We start from the raw sequence: 8,814 nt of genomic DNA, 5'->3' as shown, positions 1-8,814 counted from the left end.
TCTTGACCGCTGTCCAGTGTTCCATGCCGGGATTACTTTGGTACCTTCCTACCAAACTTACGGCAAGGTTTACATCAGGTCTGGTACACAGCATGGCATACATAATAGACCCTATGGCCGAGGCATAGGGGACGACACTCATCTTTTCTCTATCTTCTGCCGTGGTCGGGCATTGAGCCGTGCTCAATTGCACACCTTGCAATACAGGCAAGAACCCCTTCTTGGGCCGATCCATATTGAACTTCTTCAATATCTTGTCAAGGTACGTACTTTGTGAAAGACCAATGAGGCGTCTTGATATATCTCTATAGATCTTGATGCCTAATATATAAGCAGTTTCTCCAAGGTCCTTCATTGAAAAACACTTGTTCAAGTAGGCCTTTATGCTTCCCAAGAATTCTATATCATTTCCCATCAATAGTATGTCATCCACATATAATATGAGAAATGCTACAGAGCTCCCACTCACTTTCTTGTAAACACAGGCTTCTCCATAAGTCTGTGTAAACCCAAACGCTTTGATCATCTCATCAAAGCGAATGTTCCAACTCCGAGATGCTTGCACCAGCCCATAGATGGAGCGCTGGAGCTTGCATACCTTGTTAGCATTCTTAGGATCGACAAAACCTTCCGGCTGCATCATATACAATTCTTCCTTAAGAAAGCCGTTAAGGAATGCCGTTTTGACGTCCATTTGCCATATCTCATAATCATAGAATGCGGCAATTGCTAACATGATTCGGACAGACTTCAGCTTCGCTATGGGTGAGAAAGTCTCATCGTAGTCAACCCCTTAAACTTGTCGATAACCCTTAGCGACAAGTCAAGCCTTATAGATGGTCACATTACCATCCGCGTCTGTTTTCTTCTTAAAGATCCATTTGTTTTCTATCGCTCGCCGATCATCGGGCAAGTCTGTCAAAGTCCACACTTTGTTTTCATACATGGATCCTATCTCGGATTGCATGGCTTCAAGCCATTTGCTGGAATCTGGGCCCGCCATTGCTTCTTCATAGTTCGAAGGTTCACCGTTGTCTAACAACATGATTTCCAGGACAGGGTTGCCATACCACTCTGGTGTAGAACGTGTCCTCGTGGACCTACGAAGTTCAGTAGTAACTTTATCCGAAGTACCTTGATCATCATCATTAGCTTCCTCTCTAGTCAATGCAGGTACCACAGGAACATCTTCCTGAGCTGCGCTACTTTCCGGTTCAAGAGGTAGTACTTCATCAAGTTCCACTTTCCTCCCACTTACTTCTTTCGAGAGAAACTCTTTCTCCAGAAAGGACCCGTTCTTGGCAACAAAGATCTTGCCTTCATATCTGAGGTAGAAGGTATACCCAATGGTTTCCTTAGGGTATCCTATGAAGACGAATTTTTCCGACTTGGGTTCGAGCTTTTAAGGTTGAAGTTTCTTGACATAAGCATCGCATCCCCAAACTTTTAGAAACGACAGCTTAGGTTTCTTCCCAAACCGTAATTCATACGGTGTCATCTCAACGGATTTCGACGGAGCCCTATTTAAAGTGAATGCGGCAGTCTCTAAAGCATAGCCCCAAAATGAGAGCGGTAGATCGGTAAGAGACATCATAGATCGCACCATATCCAATAGAGTGCGATTACAACGTTCGGACACACCATTTCGCTGAGGTGTTTCAGGGGGCGTGAGTTGTGAAACTATTCCACATTTCCTTAAGTGTGTGCCAAATTCGTGACTCAAATATCCCCCCCCCCCCCACGATTTGATCGTAAGAATTTTATTTTTCTATCACGTTGATTCTCAACCTCACTCTGAAATTCCTTGAACTTTTCAAAGGTCTCAGACTTGTGTTTCATTAGGTAGACATACCCATATCTACTCAAGTCATCAGTGAGAGTGAGAACATAATGATAGCCTTCGCGAGCCTCAACACTCATTGGACCGCACACATCAGTATGTATGATTTATAATAAGTTGGTTGCTCGCTCCATTGTTCCGGAGAACGGAGTCTTGGTCATTTTGCCCATGAGGCATGGTTCGCATGTGTCAAATGATTCATAATCGAGAGACTCTAAAAGTCCATCAGCATGGAGCTTCTTCATGCGCTTGACACCAATGTGACCAAGGCGGTAGTGCCACAAGTATGTGGGACTATCATTATCAACTTTACATCTTTTGGTATTCACACTATGAATATGTGTAACATCATGTTCGAGATTCATTAAGAATAAACCATTGACCAGCGGGGCATGACCATAAAACATATCTCTCATATAAATAGAACAACCATTATTCTCGGATTTAAATGAGTAGCCATCTCGCATTAAACGAGATCCAGATACAATGTTCATGCTCAAAGCTGGCACTAAATAACAATTATTGAGGTTTAAAACTAATCCCGTAGGTAAATGTAGAGGTAGCGTGCCGACGGCGATCACATCGACCTTGGAGCCATTCCCGACGCGCATCGTCACCTCGTCCTTTGCCAGTCTCCGTTTATTCCGCAGCTCCTGCTTTGAGTTACAAATATGAGCAACCGCACCGTGTCAAATACCCAGGAGCTACTAGGAGTGCTGGTAAGGTACACATCAATAACATGTATATCACATATACCTTTGGTGTTACCGGCCTTCTTGTTCGCTAAGTACTTGGGGCAGTTCCGCTTCCAGTGACCACTTCCCTTGCAATAAAAGCACTCAGTCTCAGGCTTGGGTCCATTCTTTGGCTTCTTCCCGACAAGTGGCTTACTGGGCGCGGCAACTCCCTTGCCGTCCTTCTTGAAGTTCTTCTTACCCTTTCCTTTCTTGAACTTAGTGGTTTTATTCACCATCAACACTTGATGTTCCTTTTTGATCTCCACCTCCGCTGATTTCAGCATTGAATATACCTCAGGAATGGTCTTTTCCATCCCCTGCATATTGAAGTTCATCACAAAGCTCTTGTAGCTCGGTGGAAGCGACTGAAGGATTCTGTCAATGACCGCGTCATCCGGGAGATTAACTCCCAGCTGAGTCAAGCGGTTGTGTAACCCAGACATTTTGAGTATGTGCTCACTGACAGAACTATTTTCCTCCATCTTACAACTGAAGAACTTGTCGGAGACTTCATATCTCTCGACCCGGGCATGAGCTTCGAAAACCATTTTCAGCTCTTCGAACATATCATATGCTCCGTGTTGCTCAAAACGCTTTTGGAGCCCCGGTTCTAAGCTGTAAAGCATGCCGCACTGAACAAGGGAGTAATCATCAGCACGCTGTTGCCAAGCGTTCATAACGTCTTGGTTCTCTGGGATGGGTGCGTCACCTAGCGGTGCTTCTAGGACATAATCTTTCTTGGCAGCTATGAGGATGATCCTCAGGTTCCGGACCCAGTCCGTATAGTTGCTGCCATCATCTTTCAGCTTGGTTTTCTCTAGGAATGGGTTGAAGTTGAGGACAACATTAGCGTGGGCCATTTGATCTACAAGACATATTGTAAAGATTTTAGACTAAGTTCATGATAATTAAGTTCATCTAATCAAATTATTCAATGAACTCCCACTCAGATAGACATCCCTCTAGTCATCTTAGTGAAACATGATCCGAGTCAACTAGGCCGTGTCCGATCATCACGTGAGACGGACTAGTCAACATCGGTGAACATCTTCATGTTGATCGTATCTTCTATAAGACTCATGCTGGACCTTTCGGTCTTCCGTGTTCCGAGGCCATGTCTGTACATGCTAGGATCGTCAAGTCAACCTAAGTGTATTGCGTGTGTAAATCTGGCTTACACCCGTTGTATTCGAACGTTAGAATCTATCACACCCGATCATCACGTGGTGCTTCGAAACAACGAACCTTCGCAACGGTGCACAGTTAGGGGGAACACTTTCTTGAAATTATTGCGAGGGATCATCTTATTTAAGCTACCGTCTTTCTAAGCAAATAAGATGTAAAACATGATAAACATCACATGCAATCAAATAGTGACATGATATGGCCAATATCATTTTGCTCCTTTTGATCTCCATCTTCGGGGCGCCATGATCATCTTCGTCACCGGCATGACACCATGATCTCCATCATCATGATCTCCATCATCGTGTCTTCATGAAGTTGTCACGCCAACGATTACTTCTACTTCTATGGCTAACGTGTTTAGCAATAAAGTAAAGTAATTTACATGGCGTTATTCAATGACACGCAGGTCATACAAAAATAAAGACAACTCCTATGGCTCCTGCCGGTTGTCATACTCATCGACATGCAAGTCGTGATTCCTATTACAAGAACATGATCAATCTCATACATCACATATATTTCATTCATCACATCCTTTTGGCCATATCACATCACAAGGCATATGCTGCAAAAACAAGTTAGACGTCCTCTAATTGTTGTTGCATGTTTTTACGTGGCTTCTATAGGTTTCTAGCAAGAACCTTTCTTACCTACGTAAAACCACAACGTGATATGCCAACTTCTATTTACCCTTCATAAGGACCCTTTTCATCGAATCCGATTCGACTAAAGTGGGAGAGACAGACACCCGCTACCACCTTATGCAACTAGTGCATGTCAGTCGGTGGAACCTGTCTCACATAAGCGTCTGTGTAAGGTCGGTCCGGGCCGCTTCATCCCACGATGCCGCCGAAACAAGATAAGACTAGTAGTGGCAAGAAAGTTGACAACATCTACGCCCACAACAAGTTTGTGTTCTACTCATGCATAGAAACTACGCATAGACCTAGCTCATGATGCCACTGTTGGGGATCGTAGCAGAAATTTAAAATTTTCTACGCATCACCAAGATCAATCTATGGAGTCTTCTAGCAACGAGAGGGAAAAGAGTGCATCTACATACCCTTGTAGATCGCGAGCGGAAGCGTTCAAGTGAACGGGGTTGATGGAGTCGTACTCGTCGTGATCCAAATCACCGATGACCGAGCGCCGAATGAACGGCACCTCCGCGTTCAACACACGTACGGTTGGGGAAGACGTCTCCTCCTTCTTGATCCAGCAAGGGGGAAGGAGAGGTTGATGGAGATCCAGCAGCACGACGGCGTGGTGGTGGAAGCAGCGGGGATCTCGGCAGGGCTTCACCAAGCTCAGCGAGAGGGAGAGGTGTCGCAGGAGGGAGAGGGAGGCGCCAGGGGCTTGGGTGCGGCTGCCCTCCCTCCCCCCTCTATATATAGGGGTCCAGGGGGGCGCCGGCCCCCAGAGATCCCATCTCAAGGGGGGCGGCGGCCAAGGGGGGGACTTGCCCCCCAAGTCAAGTGGGGCGCCTCCCCCCCCCACCCCTAGGGTTTCCAACCCTAGGCGCAGGGGAGGCCCAAGAGGGGCGCACCAGCCCACCAGGGGCTGGTTCCCTTCCCCACTTCAGCCCATGGGGCCCTCCGGGATAGGTGGCCCCACCCGGTGGACCCCCGGGACCCTTCCGGTGGTCCCGGTACAATACCGGTGACCCCCGAAACTTTCCCGATGGCCGAAACTGGACTTCCTATATATAATTCTTCACCTCCGGACCATTCCGGAACTCCTCGTGACGTCCGGGATCTTATCCGGGACTCCGAACAACTTTCGGATTTCCGCATACTAATATCTCTACAACCCTAGCATCACCGAACCTTAAGTGTGTAGACCCTACGGGTTCGGGAGACATGCAGACATGACCGAGACGACTCTCCGGTCAATAACCAACAGCGGGATCTGGATACCCATGTTGGCTCCCACATGTTCCACGATGATCTCATCATATGAACCACGATGTCGAGGATTCAATTAATCCCGTATACAATTCCCTTTGTCAATCGGTACGTTACTTGCCCGAGATTCGATCGTCGGTATCCCAATACCTTGTTCAATCTCCTTACCGGCAAGTCACTTTACTCGTACCGTAATGCATGATCCCGTGACCAAACACTTGGTCACATTGAGCTCATTATGATGATGCATTACCGAGTGGGCCCAGAGATACCTCTCCGTCATACGGAGTGACAAATCCCAATCTCGATTCGTGCCAACCCAACAGACACTTTCGGAGATACCCGTAGTGCACCTTTATAGCCACCCTGTTACGTTGTGACGTTTGGCACCCAAAGCACTCCTATGGTATCCGGGAGTTGCACAATCTCATGGTCTAAGGAAATGATACTTGACATTTGGAAAAGCTCTAGCAAACGAACTACACGATCTTGTGCTATGCTTAGGATTGGGTCTTGTCCATCACATCATTCTCCTAATGATGTGATCCCGTTATCAATGACATCCAATGTCCATAGTCAGGAAACCATGACTATCTGTTGATCAACGAGCTAGTCAACTAGAGGCTCACTAGGGACATGTTGTGGTCTATGTATTCACACATGTATTACGATTTCCGGATAACACAATTATAGCATGAACAATAGACAATTATCATGAACAAGGAAATATAATAATAACCATTTTATTATTGCCTCTAGGGAATATTTCCAACAGACACCGACGCCTTCGTCACGTGTCTGGCGACCTGCCGCCTCGTCTTCCAGCTCCTTTCCCGGCACCATCATCACCGGCCCATATTTGGGTAGCCACCGAGGTGTTCTCTTGGTGCTTTCTGCTGCTCGTAGCTTGCCTAGGCACCCCTTTTGCCCTTTCGGCTTCTTGACCTACCTCCTGAGGAGAGGGACAAGAAAGGGATTACGAGCATCTCATCTCTTTTTTAGTTTGTAAGCCTTCGGGTCTTCGTTAAATTTAGAACTTGTAATTCCCTTGCTCATGTTTTTCATTCCGTACGGACTGTACCTGTGTGGGATGTTTTTAATGAAAAAGGGATGTTTGCCGGGTTTTTCGTTCATGAGTGGACCCCGTGACAAGGAGTGAATCCTTATTACTATTTAAGATAAGCGTTTTTCGCCCGACAACAGGCCTTGTCGTCCCCCTCACTTCGCTCGACCATTCTCGCGCTCTTGGCGGAGGCAAGGATGAAGTGGGCTTAGGCTCCTCATTCTATCTCCTTGCCGCCGCAGCTACAACCAAATCCGGACCCAGGAGATAATCCTTAGGTATAGGAAAAAAGGGAGCACGATAGCCTGGAGATAAAACGAGGTTTCACATGTCCCAGTTCCGTACAGAAATGCATGACAGAGGATGAAAGACTTATCTGGATCTGCAGCTCTCGGCAACCTTGTCTTGCCGCGGTTGGATCCTTGTACTTGCAGCCCCCAGCAACTCTGGTTTGCCGGGGTCGGGACGCCGGTCCGTTCCCTTTCTTCCAAGTAGCTCAGCAGAAGTGCCCATGTGCCCTGTGAACCAAAGGAGGGCAAAAAAGAACAGAGAGACGCGCACTCGACCTCTAGGCTAGGGGTTAGTCCCCGCTAAGCACCATCAACCCTAACCAAGGAAGAGACTCGACCTAGCATGCATGCTATAACTTAGGGCGCCCGTGCTTCATTTATTTGTGCTCAGGGTCTGCGCCTGGCTTTGTACAAAGGGTTACATGCCTTGCGGGCAAGGCTTGTACAAAAGGTGTCTTGTCGGGGGGGGCCGGCAAGCCGCGCCTTATGGGTAAAACTTGCGAAGATGCTCGATGTTCCAGGAGTTGCTCACTAGAACAACATCTTCGGTCTCCAGGTGGACTGCGCCAGGCCTGGTGGCTCGTATTACCCGATAAGGGCCTTCCCACTTTGGCGTCAACTTGTTGGAATTCTTTGCCGACTGAACGCACCGAAGAACAAGGTCGCCTTCCTCAAAGCTTCGGGCATGAACCTTGCGGCTATGGTAGCGGCGCAAGGCTTGCTGGTAGCGTGCTGCTCTCACAGCTACCCGAAGACGATCTTCCTCGAGGAGCGTCGCGTCATCTTGCCGCAACTGCTCTTGCTCAAGCTCATCATAAGTGAGCACTCGAGGTGACCCGTATATGAGTTCCGTGGGGAGAACTGCCTCCGCCCCATATACTAGGGCAAAGGGTGTCTGACCGGTAGCTCGATTTGGCGTCGTCCTGATCGACCAAAGAACCGCCGGTAACTCATCAATCCAGCGCCTTCCTCTCTCGTGCAGTCTGTCAAAGGTCTTCGTTCTCAGTTCTCGCAACACTTCAGCATTCACCCTCTCTGCTTGGCCATTGCTCCGGGGGTGTGCCACGGAAGCAAAACAGACCTTGCTGCCGAGGTCTTGAATGTACTGCATGAAGGTATGGCTTGTGAACTGCATGCCGTTGTCGGTGATGACTCTGTTTGGCACACCAAAACGGCAGACTAGTCCCTTGAAGAACTTGACGGCTGACTGTGCTGTCACCTTCCTCACTGGTTCCACCTCTGGCCACTTTGTGAACTTGTCGATTGCAACGTACAAGTACTCAAAGCCTCCGACAGCACAGGGGAAAGGGCACAGTATGTCGAGCCCCCAGACTGAGAATGGCCAGGAGAGAGGGATCGTTTGAAGGGCTTGAGCTGGTTGATGAAGCTTCTTTGAATGGAACTGACACGCTTCACACTTGGTTACTAGTGTCGTCACATCCTGGAGGGCGGTGGGCCAGAAGAAACCTTGCCGGAAGGCCTTGCCGACAAGGGCCCTCGACCCTATGTGGGAGCCACATATGCCTCCATGTATCTCTGCCAACAGCTCCAGTCCTTCCTCCCGGGGGATGCACTTCAATTTCACACCGTTCGGCCTTCTCCTGTACAGGACGTCATCGACGAATTGGTATAGTGCAGACCAACGGGCTACTTTTTCCGCTTCTTCCTGCTCCTCAGGAAGTTCCCCTGTTTGGAGGAATCGGATAGTATGATGCGCCCACGCCGGAGCCTGGGGCTCGACGACAAGGACCAAAGGCATTTCCTCTGCCATGGGAGCGGTTGTCTCTACGGC

Source organism: Aegilops tauschii, chromosome 4 (genome assembly GCF_002575655.3).
Source record: "Aegilops tauschii subsp. strangulata cultivar AL8/78 chromosome 4, Aet v6.0, whole genome shotgun sequence".
NCBI classification, from domain to species: domain Eukaryota; kingdom Viridiplantae; phylum Streptophyta; class Magnoliopsida; order Poales; family Poaceae; genus Aegilops; species Aegilops tauschii.
This window is presented reverse-complemented; position numbering follows the sequence as displayed.